Source organism: Physeter macrocephalus, chromosome 12 (genome assembly GCF_002837175.3).
Source record: "Physeter macrocephalus isolate SW-GA chromosome 12, ASM283717v5, whole genome shotgun sequence".
Lineage (NCBI taxonomy): Eukaryota > Metazoa > Chordata > Mammalia > Artiodactyla > Physeteridae > Physeter > Physeter macrocephalus.
Genome location: NC_041225.1, coordinates 4,445,144 through 4,466,064, shown reverse-complemented (window position 1 = coordinate 4,466,064; position 20,921 = coordinate 4,445,144). Strand labels below are relative to the sequence as shown.

General features: G+C 39.8%; 1 protein-coding gene across 1 annotated transcript in view; it reads right to left on the bottom strand.

Moving 5' to 3' along the window:
• The window catches only part of CTNNA2 (catenin alpha 2), a 1,212,193-nt gene extending 1,198,695 nt beyond the window's left edge, over window positions 1–13,498 (bottom strand). The window contains exon 1 of the mRNA XM_024129861.2: window positions 13,379–13,498. The gene's annotated coding sequence lies outside the window, so the exon portion shown is untranslated. The remainder of the gene's footprint in view (window positions 1–13,378) is intronic.
• Between the last annotated feature and the right edge of the window lie 7,423 nt (window positions 13,499–20,921).

The following is a 20,921-nucleotide window of genomic DNA, read 5'->3' as shown; positions in this document are numbered from 1 at the left end:
TCAAACTTATGATATCAATCACATTGTAACTTACACTTATTTGTATAATTCTTTAGGAAAAACAGAACTATTATAAAGTTAACCACATTTCTGAGAACTAGATTTAGTGATTCAGCATTAACACAAATATCTTACAATTCTATGAATCATTACTTGCCACTTGCTACTGATCTCACATCCACGTTCAATATTCTACAGAGAAAAATCACAGTTTTCAATATTAAATTTATATCATCTATTTACAGTATCTTAGTGTGATCATAGGATTTTACGGTGATGGGTTTATTAACGATAAATCAAAACTGATATGTATGCATAAGGCCTAGACCAGATGAATAATTACAATTCAAGGCAATTTGACCATATTCTCAATTTGCAGAATCAGTGAAGCGTTTCCATTCAAAATAATAATTTTTCATAATAAAAGAAGATCATGAAAATAAAACCAAAATTAAGCTTCCCCTCAGCTTTGAAAAAAGAAGATCTAGTGCCCAAAAATTAAATTCTAGGCAGGAACTGGAGACTTCCAAAGCTTCTTAGTGGTGCTGAACTGGCCACTGTCTTAGTATTTATGCATTTCTGAAAAAACAGTGCTGCCTGTAGGATGGAGATGGTATATAACACAACAGCTTCAATAGGAAAGTGATGACAAAATAATATTTAAGGTATCAAATAGCCAAATAATAAAGTCATTTAGATAAACTTTATTGATATCATGAGCATTATCATAAGCATGTTATCACCGTCATCAGAACACTGCTCAATCAACTCAGTCCAAGATCTAGAGAAGACAAAGCCCATGCCTTTGAAGGGTTACGCACAAAAATGTTCATAAAGGTCTAGAGAAGCACTAAGTGAATATTTGGAAGTGAGTACATGAATCCGTGTATACACCGCATGTAGAGAAAGGCTCAAACCATACTGATATTGGTATAAATATAATAATATACTTGGGTTACTATGGAAGAAACAAATATTGAGAATAATTTTAAAAACAAAAAGGTGTGTTTAGACTATTGTATAATGTATTTCACATATGAAGAATGACTCATTCATACTAAATCTAACAGAAGAAAAAATATTTTATTTAAAATTAGAAAAGAACTAAAAGAAAAAATGAGCATTATATTATTATTTTCATATACATATTATTTGAACCATGAATTGTTATCATACCAAATAAAGAGGTCATACAAACTGGTAAGAAAAACACAAGATAAAGAACAAAAGTTTTGAATAAAGTATTTCAACAAGGTGACTGGGTTTAAATCCAAATATAAAAATCAAAAGGAATAATTTCTACATCAGCAATTCCCTTTTAAGAAATGTAAAAGAAAAGTAAACCTTTTCCCAACAGCAATAGAAACTACAAACAAGATGGTAATAAACTCAAGGGACTTCCCTGGTGGTCCAGTGGTTAAGACTCCATGCTCCCAATGCAGGGCGTACGGGTTCCATCCCTGGCCAGGGAACTAGATTCCACATGCCACAACTAAGAGCCCGCATGCCGCAACTAAAGATCCCACATGCCGCAATGAAGATCTCGCATGCTGCAACTAAGACCTGGCACAGCCAAATAAATAAATATTTTTTTAAAAAGATGGTAATAAACTCAAGATGAAACGAGAAAGACTTTTACTAGGAAGAAAATTCATAATACTGAAAGGCACAAAAAAATGGCCTTAATAAATGGAGAGACATGGCAATGGAAAGACTACGAGTTAGAAAGTTGTTATCCCTCCCTCAAATCATCTTAAATTAAATACCATACCAGTTAAAATACCAAAGGTGTTATTAATGAATTTGATAACCTGGTTATCATATCCTTCTGAAGAAATGGTACAAAAATAGATAAGGAACTTTGGAAAAGAAAAACCATCACTTACTGGATATCACAGCATACTCTATAATAGTTAAAACAGTATAACAACAAATTTTTTATACCCAGAGAATAAGTCCTATAAATTAAAATAAGATAAATAATCCACTAGCAAAACATGGGCAGAGATGTGAACACACTCATGACAGCAGAGGCAAAACTTGGCCATTAGGCCAAAAAATCAAATGAAAAGATCATCAACCTTTCTAGAAATCAGAGAAACAACCTCTAGGACAAAGATATACCATTCTTACCTATTCAGTGGTAAACTTTTACAAGTTTAAAATTATCATGTATTAGTAAAAGAGTAAGGACATATGCACTCTCATAGCTGCTTATGGAGTATGAATTAGTACTACCATTTTGAAGAGTAATGAGGCATCAACTACTAAAATCTAAGATGCACATATCTCATGACCCAAAATTACAGTGATCAATCTACCTTTCAAAAAATATACTAATACATGTGGGCAAGAAACCAGTGTAAGGAGGTTCGCCACAACATTGTTTGAAATAGCAAAATAGCAGGAACAAACTAAATGTCTATGAAAAAATAAGGATTAAATAAAGCATGGTATAATCACACTATAAAATAATAGGCAGCAGTGAAAATATAATGGTGATAACTCATGTTACCAGCTAAGCTGTATGTGAAATAAAAATGAGGTATACAATACCATGTTACCATTTAAGTAAATATTATATATATTTAAAATATTATATACATATATACACATTGACCATCTATATCTTTGAGGCACTCTCATGGTGCCCCCAAAGTCAACCTCAGCCCATATTTGAAGGCAGATCAATACAAACATTTCATCTCTGTAGCCAACCAAAAACTAGAAACTTAAATTCCAATCAATGTAATATTACACAGAAATTAACATAAAGGAAGTTTTTTTTATTATCTCAGTAAATGCTTAGATATGTTTAGTTTAAAAAAATAGGACATAAAATTATATCTCAGCTTTGCTTTAAAAAGACCTCTACGTGACAAATTCAGATATACTCAAAGGGGAAAAAAGCTCAAAATTTGCCAAATGTTCACCGGATAGATGGACTGCAGTAATTTTTATTTTCAAGTTTCTTTTTCTGGTTGCTTTCTAGATGTTCTACAATGGGCATGTATTGTTGAAGTGTCAAAGACAAAACACGGTTCTTTCTGAAACAGTGTATCTTCTGTTATTGCATTCTTGAGATACCTTTATACAGAAAATGCCAAAATATTTCTCTACTCCCAGCCTATCACCTTCACTGCAGTCCCACTTTTCAGCTGCCTACTGAGCAGTTATCAGCGGCTCAGCTTCAGTTATCCTGGATGTGACTGCACCTCTCCCACTGCTGTGCTCACTGATCCCATCTTCCTGCTGGCTCAGCCCTGTCCCAGTTCCCAGACCAAGGCAGGACTGAATTTACAAGACCTAATACAAGGTCATCCCCTCCTCCATCTCTCTCCCATCCTTTGTGAGAAAATGTTTCCAATTTGGGGTCTGCCTGGACTTTTGATCCATGCCCCTGAGAAGTCAGTACCACACTGTAATACACTTTGTATCATACTCTGGTATTAAACCATTCAGGTACTTTTCACCTCTACTAGATCGTCAACTCACAGGGTCAAGTACTGTATCTTACTCATTATATGGATCCAGGGCTGTGTCCCCCAAAACAGCAATTTGAATAATTTGTAAGAAAGTATCTGATGAATGACTGCAACATTTGTGTAACCAGAAAACCTGTCTGATTTGTTCAAAGACAGAATGAGTTTGGAGACTTAACTCAATCAGCTAGTATTTATTAAGAAACTAATGGGGGCCCGGGATTATAACAGGGAAATATTAGAAAAAGCAAAGGTATGGCTCCTCTCCTTGACACAGAATCTAAAGTGGTTGACAGCTTTAAAAAAAAACAGAAAATAATTACTGTTTTAGCTTCTGCCTTAACAAGCAAAACATGAAAATCTTCTTGCCTGAGGTCCTGATTTCACAGATGGGCAAACTGCAATCGAGTTTGCCTGCCTGGATTCCAGACTACTGCCAGCACAGACTTTTGCCTCCTGTCCCAACTCCATGGGTCCCAGTATGCCTAGCTCTGCTTGTCACTATGTGCATGCTTGCCCACTTTGAATGATCCCCGTGGGTCTAGACTACCCCCCCGCCCCGCCCCCGGTTCATGCTGTGTGCTAGGATCTAAATGTTTCCCTTCCTATTTTCCTAGGGTACCTCTGTCACCTGTTTCTGTATGCATTCCCACAATAACAAGCTGTGACTACAATCCTAGTTTTCTCCTTCAACCTCTTTCCCACGAGACTGACAACATCATGACAGGCCTCTAAAACCATAACAAACACTGCTGCTTGCTGACCCAACATTCATTTCCCTTTTTCTTAACTAAACTGCCATTTAGCTCAGCCATCCCCTTAACCTCCTCCACACATCCAGGAGCTTCAGGGAAAGCGGACCTCATCCCAGCCCCAGCAGGTGGATTCCTTATTAGTCTAAATCTATCATGTATGGTATTCCTTTTCCCCTTCCTGTTGACTGGATTGGGGATCCAGTGCTGGCCAGTGAGATCAGAGGTGAGGGAGAACTTTTGGCAAAAGTTTCCTCATTTTTTCTGGAAGAGATACCACTGCTGCATGATGGTGTGCTCAGAACTGCAGCAGCCAAGACACCAATGCTGAGGATGAGGTCTAGACTCAGAGAGAGGGCAGAGGGGATATTGACCGAGGTCTAATACCTGGAACCACCCATCCTCTGCATTTCTTGGCACTTTTACAAATCTTTTTGAATGCTTTCCCTTTCCTCTGCTGCCAGGTTACAGATAAGTAAAGGGCGTATTTCTAAATAAAATACATCAGCAGCTTTGTTTTCTACTTCAAAAAAGTAACTTTAAGATGAGGATTTGTCAGGTATTTGGGTTGCTTTTAGTTTCAAGCTATTATGAGAAAAGCTGCTATTAATTTTCATGTAAATGCCTTTGTGCGTGTTTTCATTTCACCTGGGAATGGAATTCAGGGTTATACGTTGAGTATTTTTAACATTAAGAGAAAAATGTTTCCCAAAGTGTTACATTCCCACCAGCAACGCATGAGGGCTTCACTTGCTTCACATCCTCTCCAAAACTTGATATTGTCAGTCTTGTTAAATTTAGCCATTCTAGTGTTTGTACAGTGGTAACATATTGTGGTTTTTAAATTTCACTATTTGAGTGACTGATAGACTTAATTACCTTTTCATGTGCTTACTGGTCACTGGTTATCTCTTTTTTGTGAAATATTTCTTCAGATATTCTGTTCATTTTTTTGGTTGGATTGTTTGTTTTATTGAAATGTAAGAGTTCTATATACAATTAGTCCATTTTCAGATATATAGAGATAGAAATAAAGATACATAGATCTAGCAAGTCTTGAGTCTTTTGAAGAACAAAAGCTTTTTTTTTTAATTTTGATAAAGTCTAGTTTATCTTTTTAACTTTATGATTAGTGCTTTTGGGGCCCTAAGACATCTTTACCTAACCCCAATTCACAAAGAGTTTCTCCTATAATTTCTTGTAGAAGTTTATATACTCTAAACCATAGACAAATCTCAAACACGTTTATACTCAATGAAAAAAGGAGACAAAAATGGGTACATATTCTATGATTCAATCTATATTCACTTTTGGAACAGGAAAAACTAATCTATAGAGACAGAAAGCAGATCAAGTGGAAGGGCATTTTTTAGAGCAATGGAAATATTCTCTACCTCAATTGCAGTGGTGGTTACATAGGTATATTTATCAACACACAACAGTATTTAAAATGGATGTACTTTATTATATGTAAAACATACCTCAACAAATTTGATCATAAAAAATTTTAATGGGAATTTGGAGCTGGATTGGTTGAAAGACAGGTGACCACACAGTCCTATGGGATAGGATTTAGGGGATAAGACTTTGCTTGTGCCTGAGGCAAAAACATTAACCTTAGAGTATATGTAACTACTTAAATAAATATTACCTAATTCTAAACTCATTAATGCCATATAGCGTTTCAAAGACAGTGGCATTACTCCAACAAGCCATACATATATTGAGCTGCTCCCTATCCAGAGGTAGCAACTGACTTGTATCTCCAGTCCAGGAAGGAATTTTAAAAAGGAGAGAGAGGGAAGGAGGGAGAAGTTAAGAAAGGGACAGATTTCTTAGTTCTTCCTTGGCCCAGAGACACTGTGGAGCTAAATCTGAAGTTTTCTTGGGAAAGGGAAAGCATATGACACTGAAGGTAAAGAGTTTTCTTAAGTAGCAACAGTTTGTGTTTCAAAAAAAAAAAAAAATGGGGGGAGGGACACAGTAAGAAATAAATTATGCCTTGAAATTTTAAGGGAAATTCACATATGGAATTATAGAATTTTATAGCTAGAAGACACTATATCATCTGGTCTAAGTCACTTAAAATACAGATTAAATAAATAAGCCTTGGAGGGTTTGAGGCTTGTTTAGTCATATCATTAGTTAGCTGGTTGAAAATCTGGAGGAAAAACCCAGGTGTCCTGATTCCTGATTCAGTTTTGCTATGAAATTATACTTTCTAGCCCAATGCTGTGCATGGAGCAGACATTTAAAAATGCCTGTTGAATGAATTCATGTTAGGTAATATGATTTTAAAAATACATAGAAAGCATAAGTAAACAGAGGGATAAATTTAGATGCAGACATTTTTTCCCAGTGAATTCTGTATATACTTCTTTATGACATTTCTGCATTTTAGAGGGAAAAAGCAAGCGCATCTTGTGAAATTACTCTGGCAGATATCAATGCCTGAAGAAAAATATTGAGCACAAGTGGTAAACCCTCAAGAATTGTGGGACACCCTTTCTCAGAAACAGTTGAGGGCAATTAGCTCTTTCTGAGGTAGTTAAGGACACAGTAAGAAATAAATCTACCTCCTCACTAAAAGATGCATCAATGATGTTTAACAACTGCCTCAGGCCCTACAAATTTAAGGTAAAGTTGGAAGACGGGATTCTCACCAAACTGTTGTCTAACCACAATTAAAATCAGATGGGAATGGGGACTTCCCTAGTGGTCCAGTGGTAAAGAATCCGCCTTCCAATGCAGGGGACGCGGGTTCCATCCCTGGTCAGGGAACTAAGATCCCACATGCCGCGGGGCAACTAAGCCCACGGGCCACAACTACTGAGCTCGCACGCCTCAACTAGAGCCTGCGTGCGGCAAACTACAGAGCCCACGCACCCTGGAGCCTGCGCACCACAACTACAGAAGAGAAAACCCACACCCCACAACTAGAGAGAAGCCCCCGGGAAGCCCCCGGGCATCACAACGAAGAGCTTGCGCACCGCAACGAAAGATCCTGAATGCCTCAACGGAGATCCTGCGTGCCGCAACTAAGACCTGACGCAGCCAAAAATAAATAAAATAAATAAATAAATCTTAAAAAAAAAAATCAGATGGGAACGAACCATACCCTTTATCTTAAAGCTCAAGGCCCATAAGGTAGAAGCAAGATAGAAACAAAATGATACACGGAAAACACCAAGATTGCTCTGCAATGTACCAGGGAAACTGCAGATTTGGAAACAACTTGCTGACAGCCCCTCCCACAGGCACATTGAGGGACTAAAATGACTGATAGGGAGCTTTGGATGTCACAGGCCGACCCCATGTTACATAAGAAAACCGGCTTCCGGGTGAAGAGGCATAAAGGCCAGCTGAAACTGCTGGGCAGAGAGCTACTGAAACTTACATGAAATCTACACTTACTTTTCATCCCTCATTTCTGAGCCCTCTTGCCCTCTTGCTCCCTACTTCCAAATTAAATACCCCACTCAAAAGCTGATGGAGAGACAGATCTGAGCTTTGCCTCCTGTCTCCTTGCTTGGCCACCCTGCAATAAAGCCTTTTTTCTCTGTAAGAGACCAATGCCTCAGCATTGGTCTTTCTGTTGCTCATTGGGCAACGAGCCCACTTGCTCTGGTACAGGAACATCAATCCTCTGGTCTTTTAGGGAGTCGTTGTGGTTTCTGAGTAGGCTGTGGGAGAACTGGCATGCCCTCATTAAGAGTTCATGACTTGGGCTTCCCTGGTGGCGCAGTGGTTGAGAGTCCGCCTGCCGATGCAGGGGACACAGGTTCGTGCCCCGGTCTAGGAGGATCCCACATTACGCGGAGCGGCTGGGCCCGTGAGCCATGGCCACTGAGCCTGTGCGTCCGGAGCCTGTGCTCCGCAACGGGAGAGGCCACAACAGTGAGAGCCCCGCGTACCACAAATAAAACAAAAAACAAAAAAACGAAAAGAAAAGAGTTCATGACTTTAGCTGTGAAACATCAAGGCGCCATAGAAAAAAGATATTGGATTTACTGCAGGTACGTAATGAACAATATGAGCCCAATTTACACATATGAGCATATTAAAAGTGTCCTATTAATTGAACAGGCAGTTATAAATTTTTCCGCTCAATAGATGAAACAAAATTAATTAATTTTATCTCATCCTTACTCCACAGTTCCTTGTTCTCTATAAGTTAAGGTCACTACCTTAACTTACAGAGAACACAGTTGCTTCTTTTTCACTCCCTTTAATGCACACTGTCTTCACATCTGAAAGATAACAGTCTGAGTTGTATACACAGATATGACCTTTAAATAAGAAGGACTAAAAGCCCCATAAAATTAAGCTTTATAAAGTCAGACTATCACTTTTTTTTTTTTTTTTTTTTTTTTTTTTTTCCGGTACGCGGGCCTCTCACTGTTGTGGCCTCTCCCGTTGCGGAGCACAGGCTCCGGACGCGCAGGCTCAGCGGCCATGGCTCACGGGCCCAGCCGCTCCGCGGCACGCGGGATCCCCCCGGACCGGGGCACGAATCCGTGCCCCCTGCATCGGCAGGCGGACCCCCAACCACTGCGCCACCAGGGAAGCCCCAGACTATCACTTTTTTATAATGTGTTACAAGTAATGATCTCAAAGAGTTGTAGAATGTGTATTTGTGGTTGAGTTAGAATTCATCTCCAAGATAAAAATTCACTTGTGAGGAAAATTAAAACATCTGAAAGTAGTTTGTCAAAAATCACTGGTGCTTTAACATGAAACTGACCAGACATGATACATTTGAAAATGTTTTATTTAGATCCGCTGCATCTTTAAAACATCAGAATATTAAGAAAACTTCCAAAATGGAAAATAAAAATGCTACAGTCTATGGTGTTAAACTTCTAGCTTTTGGAAATACATTCACGTTTTTAGCTATATATCTTAACATAATATTCATGAGACTAATTTTGTATATATTAGAACTACAAAAAAATAATTATAAGATTATTTTACTATTTTGGAGAAACGAATGAAATTATATCTATCTATTAAAAATGAATTAAACATGAGCCCTATAAACACTGAAACTTGTAACTTGCAGGTAAAATTTTCTGAAAATTCTTTTTTGATAAAATAATTCAAATCATTTATGCTTTTGGATACATGTTTCAGGGATATGTATTGCAAAATAGCTAATAAATACCAGCCAAAAATAAAAGTGTGTCAACAGACGTAGCCAATGAGCAACTCTCACCCCACAATGAGCAGCTATTTAACTTGCTCAGTGTACAATCCCAGACAGACCCCTCTGTTGCCATCACACCCTAGTCTCCCAGTAAACACTTGAAAGGGCATAACCCATTTGGAATCGTTAATAATCTTGAACACCAAAAAAAGAAAGAGAAAAAAGGGCCTGTGGTAACAATGAAAAGTCAACAACGAAGTAAAAATAAAGTTCCTGGAAATACAATTACCCTTACAATTACCAGCTTTATGTATGACAATATAAAATAATCATGGTTACTATTCTCCAAGTATATATTCTGGAATATTCGTGGGTTAAGGCAAAACAAGAGAGATGTGATAATCATGATATTAAATCTTTATTGTCTAGAAAGCTCAACTTTCTCTCTGCCTTGAAGTTTAAAGAAAAGAGAAAGAATACTCTGGGTCCTCATTGTGACACAGACCTTGAATTCTGCGTCTTAGTGTGGGGCTTTGCGTGAGACAAAGAACTAAAACAGGTCCTCTGGGTAGCTGCACATTCTGTGATAAAATGGATCCCACAATACAACAAGTTGTCTTGTCCCAAGTGATAGTGTAATTACTCTGACTGTATATGTTTAATACCGTTTAATACACTCCCTAGTATTCAAGTAATCAGTCTTCCCAAACACAGGGTGCTTCTCTCCTCTCTGCTTTTGTTCCAGCTGTGGTACCCACCCTGCATGAACTCCTTCCCAGGAATCTCTGTCCAAGCCCCAGTGCTACTCCTGAATATAATCTTTCTCTGGCTACATAAACAACCGTCCTCTTCAGAATCCCTCTAACTACTTGCTTTTCATTTCTTTCCAGTAAATAATCATATATTGTATTGGATTGTTTTTAAGCCATGTCTCCTAGTTATAAAAATGCTTAAGACACACTTTGTTTATTCCAAGTACTGTGTTTAACACATTTAATTAACCCTTAAAGCAATCCTAAGAATCGGGGTCTACCATAATTCCCATTTTGTAAATGAGGAGAAAGACTTAAATACTAGGAAAGGGCACAGCACTCTACTACTTAAGTAGAGCATGCACTAAAATTGAAAGCTCTCTCCAAAGATCTTGTTCTTTGCCACTGTGAAATATGACCTCACACAAATGCCCGTTCTCCTCAACTAGGCTGTAAGCTAAGGTTAAAGAGAGTGTCTTTGACATCTTTTGAATAGTGCATATACTTAGCTGAGGGTTGAGCAGGTTTTAAGAACTCTGAGAAAGGCACAGAGAATGTTCCAGAGTATTTCCTACAGGGTCCACAAGATGTTGTACTGGGTCTTTGTCTGTACCATACATTCTTAACGGTCCAGTGAACCAAAGGCAGAAACCTCCAGAAATTAAATTCTTCAGAGGAAGTTGGTCTTTATTTGTAAACTGAATAATGATCAGAGTAGCAGGCTGCTTTTTGAAGACGCCAGTTCTTCTTCTGTTTCATATTTTATTCATTTTAACTCAACTCTCTCTCTCAAAATCTTGCTGTAAACAAATGTTTTCTATTTGTTAATAACCTCATAAATTTTGTTTTCACTAAGTAGATGAATGTTTACAAAGTAGACAAATAAACAGTATCTTTGTTTCCATAGTAAGCACAGTGTTAAAAACAGAGGCATACACCCACATCACTCTGTATAGCAAAACTGCAATCAAGAAAAAGCAGGGTTGACTGAGGGGCTGCCTCTTCCCCACACTCACAACCATGAAGCTCCACAAATAAAGAACAGGAGAGATGCTGGAAGGGGAAAAGTCACGTCAAAGTACATTAGGATAAAACTAACTTATTGTATTCATATATAATTACTTTCAAAGTCTTTCACTAGCTTCATGGCATTCCAGGGAAATGAACAACAACAACAACAGAACACCCCTACCTACAACTGTGTCTGCTATTAAGTAATGTAACCACTCAAATATGGACAGGGTTGATGGCAATTCTGCATTAGAATGTTGGTAACACTGACAATTTGACCAAGCTTCAGCCACATGGCTTCAGTCAGCCAAGCCATTTATGGAATTGCATTCCTATCAAGGGGAGTTGGGGCAGGGGGTAGATCCATCATTCCTAATATCACACACTTCCCAAAAACTGATGCAGATGATTAACTGTGTCAGCTTTTCATCAAATCAGCACTCAATCACTTTGGAAGGTAAGTCACTTCATCTCAACTCCTACTTTACATTCCCATAAAATGTGAAAGTGCATATTGCACTACTGGCATATAATAACTTAAATGAAAAGAAAAAAAAAATCAGTAATTTGCTCCACAGCATAGTTTCTTACTGGCAGCTTCACTGAATCCATCATTAATATCAGTCCCTCCCCAGATACTCATTAAGCATAAAACATAGCTATTTATAGATATTAAGGGGTTTTTATATTTTTTTTTTATTTTTTAAAGAGCATAGATAGAACAAAATACAGGCTTCTAAATATTCCATTTCTGAGTTATACTGTTTGTTGGACCTTTCTGAAATGATGAATACACTAAAAATTCTGAGACAGGGCTGTCCCGCCATGTATGAATAAACTTTTCAGCAACAATGCTTGCAAAAAGGAACATTGCCAAATCACTACTAATATATGTAATAGAAGGCGTCGGAGTGTAAGCTAAAGAAAGCAAAGTAAAATACATCATTTGGTGGAAACAAGTGGTGCAAAACCAACTGAAATTTTAAATTGTTAATGATGGTCCCAGAGCTAATTTAACTTTTCCACTGGTGTAAACACAGACAAAATCACACAGTATGTTTCCAACATCTTCACAATTTTTGTAACGTAGATGAAAAAGGGTAAGGATATCTGCTAAAGGTATAATGCAGCTAATGCTATCAAAATGGTATATTTCTAAGCCTATGGAGTATAACCTCATTACTCCAAACTGTCCATTGTCCTCCTTTAGAAGTTAACTCATGATGAACAAAAGTGCATCTCTTCCACTCTTCTGCTCCCCGTTTTCCCAAATCAATCTACCCTAGTGTTTTGCATGCTGACCAAAACATTCCACAAATAATGCTGTGGTGCACACACATTAAAGTTTAGAGAGTTTTTGCCTCTGAAGTATAGATAGTGACAGAACCAAGGACACAAGGGTTCAATTCCAAGGCAAATATTAGGCGGGTGGTTTGAAAATATCAACCCAAAGAGGCCTAGGGGAAAAGGATACAAGCATCCACTGTCACCACCCTCCCTCTCCCCTCCCCTCTTCCTCTCTTGTTCTCTTTCTCTCTCCTCTTCCCTCCTTGTGGCTTCTCACACAGAGACAATCAAAGCCGGGAAAGCTGTATTTTAAATTAGTGAGGCACACACTGGGAATATGTAATTCCCAGAAGAAAAAAGAAACTGCTACAGAGAGGAGTGGGGGGTTGTTGGCAACATGTCTAAGTGACAACCCTCCCCACCCCCACCCTAATACAGCAAAAATCCATAGATTCCTCCTCGACCGACCCTCTTCGCCTTCCAGTACTCTATCCAACTTGACCCTTAACCCAAATAACATTGAAATCCACAGGGCATCCACTGTGCAAGAGTGTGTCTCTCAGTATATGTACCCAATTTTTTGGAAGCCCCTGAATCAGGACAGTTGTGCCAGGCAAGGGATCTCCCACCGGGGAAGGGGTGAAGAAAGGGGAAAAAAAGAGATGGGATCAAGAGGAAAGGGAGGCAGAGCTGCGCTCTAGGGCGAGTGGCTGCAAGGAAGACAGGGAAGAATGAAAGGGTGGGAAGGAAGTGGGGCTGGGAGAGAGGAAGAAAGGGATGAAAGAAAGGCTGGAAGGGAGAAAGGAGGGGAGAGGAGAGAGGGATGTTGGGAAGGATGAGGGCGGGAGGGTTGGGGAGCTGGGAGGGAGGGGAGGATGGAGAGGATGGGAGGGAGATAGGGAGGGAGGGAGGCAGGCAAGGATGGAGAATGCTCTGCCCGGGACTCACCTCTGTGGGTCGGTGGGAGTTTCTCGCCCTCCTCTTTCTCGCCCGTTCCCAGCAACTGGAGGGGTAATCACAGAAGGGACTGGAGAGGCGGCGGCGGGGAAGAGGGCAGCAGCTGCTGCAGCCGCCTCTGGCCGAGGTGCGCTGCCTCCTGCTCCGCCCGCCAGCCCGGGTCTCCGCCTCACTCGGGGCTGGAAGCGAAGCCGCTCCCCCCTCCCCCCGCCCGCCCCTCGTCCTGCCCAAGCGCGAGCGGCAGCGGCCCAGATCGCCGCTAGGGGAAGAGGCCAGTGCGCAGGCGCGGCCGCTTGCTCTCTCGCGCGCCCTCGCGGCCTCCGGGCTCCCGCGACTCCGCGCGCCGCGGGGCTGGAGAAGGCACGGGGTGGGGGCCACCTGCGCGCGCGGCCTGGGGAGCGCTGACGGGGCGGGGAGGAGCTGGGGAGGCGAGGCCGGCCGCGCCGCAGGTGGGGGGCGGGGACGGTGGCGAAGGGGCACTGCCGAAGGGCGCAGGTGCCGTGTCCATGACAACCGCGTTACCCCGGGGCGGGGGACGCGGTGAGCCGCCCGAGGACCAGGGACAGACACCCGGTGCGGGAGAGGTCCTGGGGGAGAATGGGACGAGGGTTGCAGAGCAGGATGAAAGGGAGAGCCCGAGAGGATGCGTGGCAGGAGGAGGGCAGGGCCCCAGTGCAGAGAAGGTAGTGACTGACGCAGGAGGGAGGTTTGTTGGGATCTGGAGGACCAAGAGAAAGAGGATTGGACTTTAAAAGGGACTAGGAGAGGATGGAAGTGTTAAAACAAATGGCACAATTGCTCATTTCACATGCCTTTATTGAGTGCTGTCTCTGTAGAGGGCATTGTGGTCCTTTTATCGATTCAAAGAATATTACTGAGCCCTTAATTTGTACTAGGCACTCTACTTAGGCATGTTGAGATGTCCAAAAATGTTTAGTATACGGTGTTTGTCCTCGCGGAGGTTATACTTTAATTGAGGAACTTACACAGAGATTTCAGGGGGCAAGTGCTCTGCCTACCAGCATCAACTGGGGCTTGATGGTGGTGGAATTAACTGTTACAGAAGTGCTAGAACTGAAAAAGGTGCACAGCTTTATCAAATATGAAAGGTAAGTTACACTTCCCTTTGTTCTGCCACAGTGCCAAGTGACTTTTTAAATCAAGAGAGAAAAATAGAGACAAACCTATGGCAGTTTGGTATGACACAAGTGATACTGCATTCACATGATGCAAACTGGCCTTCTCGCCTACAAGCATCAGTGTGTTTGTTCATGCCAACAGTTGCACGGATTTATATCACATGGTGCACGCATTTTTTCCACTCCTTCTTCACTGGCAACGTCAGCTATGTTACATCCCTCCTTCATTCCCAAGCTGGTATTTGCTGCAATTGTTTTAAGGTTGTGTCAAACCCATGTGACTTATTCTCTCCAGGCAATGACTTTAGACCTCTATCTCTGTCCATTCCTCTATCTTTCCCACCCAATATCTTTTTGCCTTTCTTTTTTAGTGACACCACCACTGTACCAAATTAAAAATCCCTGAGAGAATATGGACAGGAATCACCAGATGTAGGGTTAAGAAAAGAAACGCTTAGCCTAGAACGATGTTTCAGGACCATGGACAGTGCTGTCGCATGCTCCTCCCACCAAGCTTTATCCTTAGGCTCAGCCTATGGATTCAGGAGAAAGACGCTAAGAAGGTACAGAGTGTGCTTCAAGAAGTAAATGCAGAGTACCAAATGATTTGTGACAAAAGATAGGAACAGAGTAGAAAAAGAGAAAAGCATACCGTGGACTGGAACAAGTAGAAAGCAAGTGGACCCAGATAGACTTTGAGTAAAGAATGGGTAAGATTTAGGGAGGCACCACAAGGCCCTAAAGTGGTAAGAGGGGGATAGTTTAGAGAGGGAGTTGCTTGAATAAAAATAGGGATACTTCATGCTACTGCTATACAGTATCTTCCTGGAGTCAGAGGACACCTCTGACTTTAAATGGTCCAAGAATGTGGAAAGGGGAAAAGTAGTTCCAGTTAAATGAGGGAGAATAATCTCTCAAGGATGTTTTGTTGTTGTTACTCTGATTTTTCATTCTCTAGTCCAGCTGGTAGGGGATAAACCAAAAAATACAGGCCAAAGAGTTATCAGACCTCTCTTTAATGTTGAGAGCATTCATTTATAGCTTTGTGCGTTGTTTTAAATTAAGCTTCAATTTATAATTCTATGTTTTAATTGGCAGCAGACAGACAGAAGGAAAAAAAAAAACCTAATGTAGACCAAGTGCTGTCTTGTCAAAATGAGATGTCCCTCGCTTTTGTCTTGTAGTGACTTTCAAAACTATTAGATATTATTGAGAGAACTTTAAAAGTCATTTGTAAAATATTTACAGGGTTTTTGTCCATGCAATTGCTTTATATTGGAGTTAATAAAAATAATGGCATAAAAGCCATCCCTTATTTCTCAGACCCCTGGTCCCCTTACTCTTCCTTCAAAATGCACCAGACTGTGGTCTATCAGTCAGATAATGATAAGAAATTACTCAGGCAATGCGTTTAAGTCACCAGCAGGCAAATGACAGCTGAAATTTTTGTTCTCTGCCTCCAAAAACTTTGCTAACTCTTTTATATTTTGAATGAAGGGGAAACTCCAACCCCTACCTACTTCATGGAAACATCCAAATTGAGTATTATTTTAGCTATATTTATTTCTCTCAGATAACAGTCTAAACATCCTTGTATAAATAATGGCTATCATTTGATACTGAAAAGCGATCATTTTATTTGTCCCCATTCTAAACCAAGAGGAAATTTTTAGACTTTATTTCTTTTGTTTTGAGACTGCTTGTGAGTCTGGCTGTTTTCAGTTTTCTCAATTTAAGTATTGTCCTTCATTTCAATGACATAAACATATACAGCCCTAAGAAAAACAAGCAGTTTTTCCCTTCCCCCATTCATATTAAAGATTTATGCCAAGCTAAATAACAAACAAAAAGAGTACTGTTTAAAGTGCATTATTGTGTACAAATGGAAAAACATACTGTATGTAGCTAAAATACTGTTTAACCTGCAGTGATATGACATCTAGATTTTTAGAATAGTCTCCAAACCAATACTGGCAAATCCTAAGTAAAATTATCCCTAGTGCTTATACATTTAAATATCAGGTCCCTACACACTGGGACCCTCATTCAGTCTGTCAGCTCCTGAAATATCTCTATCAAATCCTCCTGAGATATTCATTTTTTTTATTGGAGTATAATCGCTTTACAATGTTGTGTTGGTTTCTGCTGTACAACGAAGTGAATCAGCTATACGTATACATATATCCCTTCCTTCTTGGACCTCCCTCCCACCCACATCTAGGGCATCGCAGAGCACCGAGCTGAGCTCCCTGTGCTATACCACAGGTTCCTACTCGCTATCTATTTTACACATGGTAGTGTATTTATGTCAAAACTAACCTCCCAATTCATCCCACCATCCCCTTCCCTTAGACTTTATATTTTATAGCAGTTTTAGATGCACAGCAAAATTGATCAGGGAATACAAAGATTATCCATATATACCTCCTGCAACCACCCACACAAAACTTCCCCCCACTACTGACACCTCGCCAGTGTTACATTTGTTAAAACCTATGAACCTACACTGACACATAGCTATCACTCAAAGTCCATAGTTTACACTAAGGTTCACTCTTGCTGAACTTTCTATAGGTTTTGACAAACGTATAAATGACACATATCCACCACTGTTTCATACATAATCATTTCACTACTCTAAAAATCTTCTGTACTCTGCTTATTCGTTCTTCCTTCCCCCAACTCCTGTTGACCTCTGATCGTTTTGCTGTATACATAGTTTTCCCTTTTCCAGAATGACATATAGTGGGAATCATACAGTATGTAGACTTTCAGATTGGCTTCTTTCACCTAGTAATATTCATCTAAGTTCCCTCCATGTCTTTTCATGACTTCATAGCTTATTTCTTTTTAGTGCTGAATAATAATATTCCATTGTCTGGATGTTCCACTTTGTTAATCCATTCACCTTCTAAAGGACATCTTGGATGCTTCCAGCTTTTGTCAATGATGAATAAAAATAATATAGAAATTTTACTTTTTAATAACCTCCTAAATATGTCAGAACTTGTCATGGTATTTTCACGTATGAGACCCCAGGACTTCTTATATGTTTCATCTTGTTCTCACAAACCTTGCTACAGATTTCTTCTATTGTCTAAAAAATATCAGCCAATGAAACTCTCACTTTTGTTGTTTTTATGTACTCCATTAATTATTTTAAAAAATCACTAAATATCTTGTTTTAGAATTCTTGTTTACTACGTATCAACTCTAACTTCCCTTTGTCAAGCATATTTATCAATCATATCCCTAGTGTGTGTGTATATGCTGTTTTAATGTTTGCAAATAAGTACAATGGGTGTTTTAGGAATCACATATATAAAATTTCTTTCTTTTGCATTTTGAAACTTTTCAGCTGCAACGTTATATAGATAGATTGTGGTAGGCAGAGTAATGGACCCCTAAAGATTTCCACGCACCAATTCCTTGAACCTGTGAATACGTTACATTACATGGCAAAAGGAATTTTGAAGATGTGATTGAGATTACAAAATTTGAGAATGGGAGATTTTCCAGGATTATATGGATGGGTTGAATACAATCACATGAGCTCTTGGCTAGAGTCAAGAGGTGTATCAGCGAGATGAGGCAGAAGAAGAGTCAGAGAGATTCCAAGTGTGATAGTGACTTGAACGGCTTTGCTGAATTTGAAGGGGACCTTAAACCAGAATGAGGGCAGCCTCTAGAAGCTGAGAATAACCCCTGGCCAACAGCCAGCAAGGAAAGAGACCTCAGTCCTACAACCACACAGAAATGAACTTTGCCAACAACTTGAAAGAGCCTAGAAATGAATTGTTCACCAGGGCCTCCAGAAAGGAACATAGACCTGCAAACGCTTTGATACTGTTCTTGTAAGGCTCTAAGCAGAGAAACCAGTGTAGCCCATAAGATTTCTGAACCACAGAACTGTGAGATAAATTTGTTTTAAGTCATTAAATCTGGGGGAATTTGTTAAGGCAGTGATAGAAAACTAATACAGAGAGATTTTATATCAATTATCGTATCTGAAAAAAAAAAAAAAACTTCATTGGATGGCACTTATGAGTGCTTTTAAATTCCAGCATTACCGTATTCTAGTTTTTGACATTGGGTAAGTTACTTAACGTCAATCAGACTTAGTTCCACAGTCTGTAAATCAGTGACCATTTTTATCTGTGCTCCTGACTTTGTTGTTAGAAATAAACTGTCCATAAATTGCTCTTTCTTTTATTAGTATTTCTAATATGAATGAGGAAATGAATCAGACATTAAAATAAGATTATTGCTTGTTATATTTTGACCACTTTGGATCTGTTTCCATAGTTTTTTATTTCCAAATAAAAGGAAATATCGGAGCTTCCATGGTGGCGCAGTGGTTAAGAATCTGCCTGCCAGTGCAGGAGACATGGGTTCGAGCCCTGGTCCGGGAAGATCCCACATGCCACGGAGCAACTAAGCCCGTGCACCACAACTACTGAGCCTGTGCTCTAGAGCCCGCGAGCCACAACTACTGAAGCCCGCGCACCTAGAGCCTGTGCTCCACAACAAGAGAAGCCACCGCAATGAGAAGCCTGTGCACGGCAGCGAAGAGTAGCCCCCAGTCACCGCAAATAGAGAAAGCCCGCGCGCAGCAATGAAGACCCAATGCAGCCAAAAACAATAAATTAAATAAATTTATTTTTAAAGAAAAAAGGAAATATCTTTTATCTTTTCAAAGGAAAAAAATAACCAGTAATATGTCTCCTCAAACTAAATATGTCACTCCCATCTTCAGGCTCCCTAATAGACCCAGGATTCCTTAGAGGAAGATGGGGCAACTCCTTAAAAATTTTCAGATTTTATCATTTTACTCTCAACTGTTATCCTGGAAGAGCATTTTTCTAAACTCTGTTCTAAGGAAGAATAGTTCCAGTCTGAATTCTTTCAATAGCAAATGACTGCAATCCAACTTAAATTAGTTTGACTAAAAGGGAAATTTTGCCTCACATAACTGAAAAGCCTAAAGTGTGTCTCAGTAAGGTTCAGCTAGATCCAGGTGGTCATCAAAAATATTAATCACGGTGAAGGCTCTCATTGGTTTTGCAAAGGCCTTGTATTCATCTATGAACCAATTACCATGACCAGAGGAATGAGATACTCTCATTCATATGCCCACCCTTGTGACCACACGCAGGAGAAGGAACAATTACCAAAAAGACTTTGAGGAATGGCATGGGAAAGCATACTGCATAAACCAAAAGTACAGCTGCCCAGTCCAGCACTGCGAAATTATTTAAAAAGTGATCTCCACCATGAAATTTTATTGGTAAATGGTGGGTGAAATGCCTTTTAAAGCTTTCCTTCATGAATCCTTAGAATGTCATAATGTGCATGAAGGTTATTTAAGAGAAAGCTGTCGTATGTAGTGTTTCCTATATTTATTTGATTATGGAACCCTCTGTCACAAAGTATGTCTTGCAATGAGAGTTCTAAGAAATATGCTTTGGGAAGAGCTGACCTTAGATTTTGCCTCACTCTGCTGTTCTTTGATTCTCACAGCTTATTAATGAGCTTATTTCTGTTCTTCTTGATTTGTAAAATATCTGATCCTCACTTCCATTATTATTCTTATTATTATAGAACTCAGAGTCTTTACTGATAATCCTTCACCTGTGGCTTCCTTATTGTGCAGATGGAGAAACTGATACTCAAAGTGGTTTTTTCCCATAATCGTGGAACTAGTCAATTCCTGTATGAATCATCTGGACTAGGTTATGCTGAGGTAACAACCCCAAGATCTCAGAGGGTCATGTGGTAGCTCTGTTTTATATCATTCTCTTTCTGAGACCCACGCTAACTGCACAGCCACTACCAAGATTCTAATTCATCATCGTTACAGAGGGAAAGAAAGCAATTAATTGTTCTGGCCCAGGAATAACTTGTGTATTGGATCCAAACTAGTCACACAGCCCACATAACCACAAGGATCTTTGGAGTGCAAAACTGCCATGAGCCTGGAAAGACAAGGAAGCTGAAATGTTTGGAGGGCAATCCTGATTACTACAGGGGAAAACGTGTTGGGACAGGATTTTCTGACTTACTTCTCTCTACCACTTTTGATTTTCAAATGTGATTTGATGAAGCATGGTGATAATGACAGGTATCATTTACAGAATATGCTAGTGCTAAGGACTTATTAAGAATTTTCCACATATTGACTTATGAGGAGATCACTAATATTATCCACATTTTTACAATGAGGAATCTGAAACACAAGGTGTTTTAATAAGGGTTGCCCCAACTAAAACACGAAAGGTGCCTCATATGTTTAAGGCTCCGGGTGTTAATTCTTTTTTTTTTTTTTTTTTTTTTTTTTTTTGCGGTACACGGGCCTCTCACTGTTGTGGCCTCTCCCGTTGCGGAGCACAGGCTTC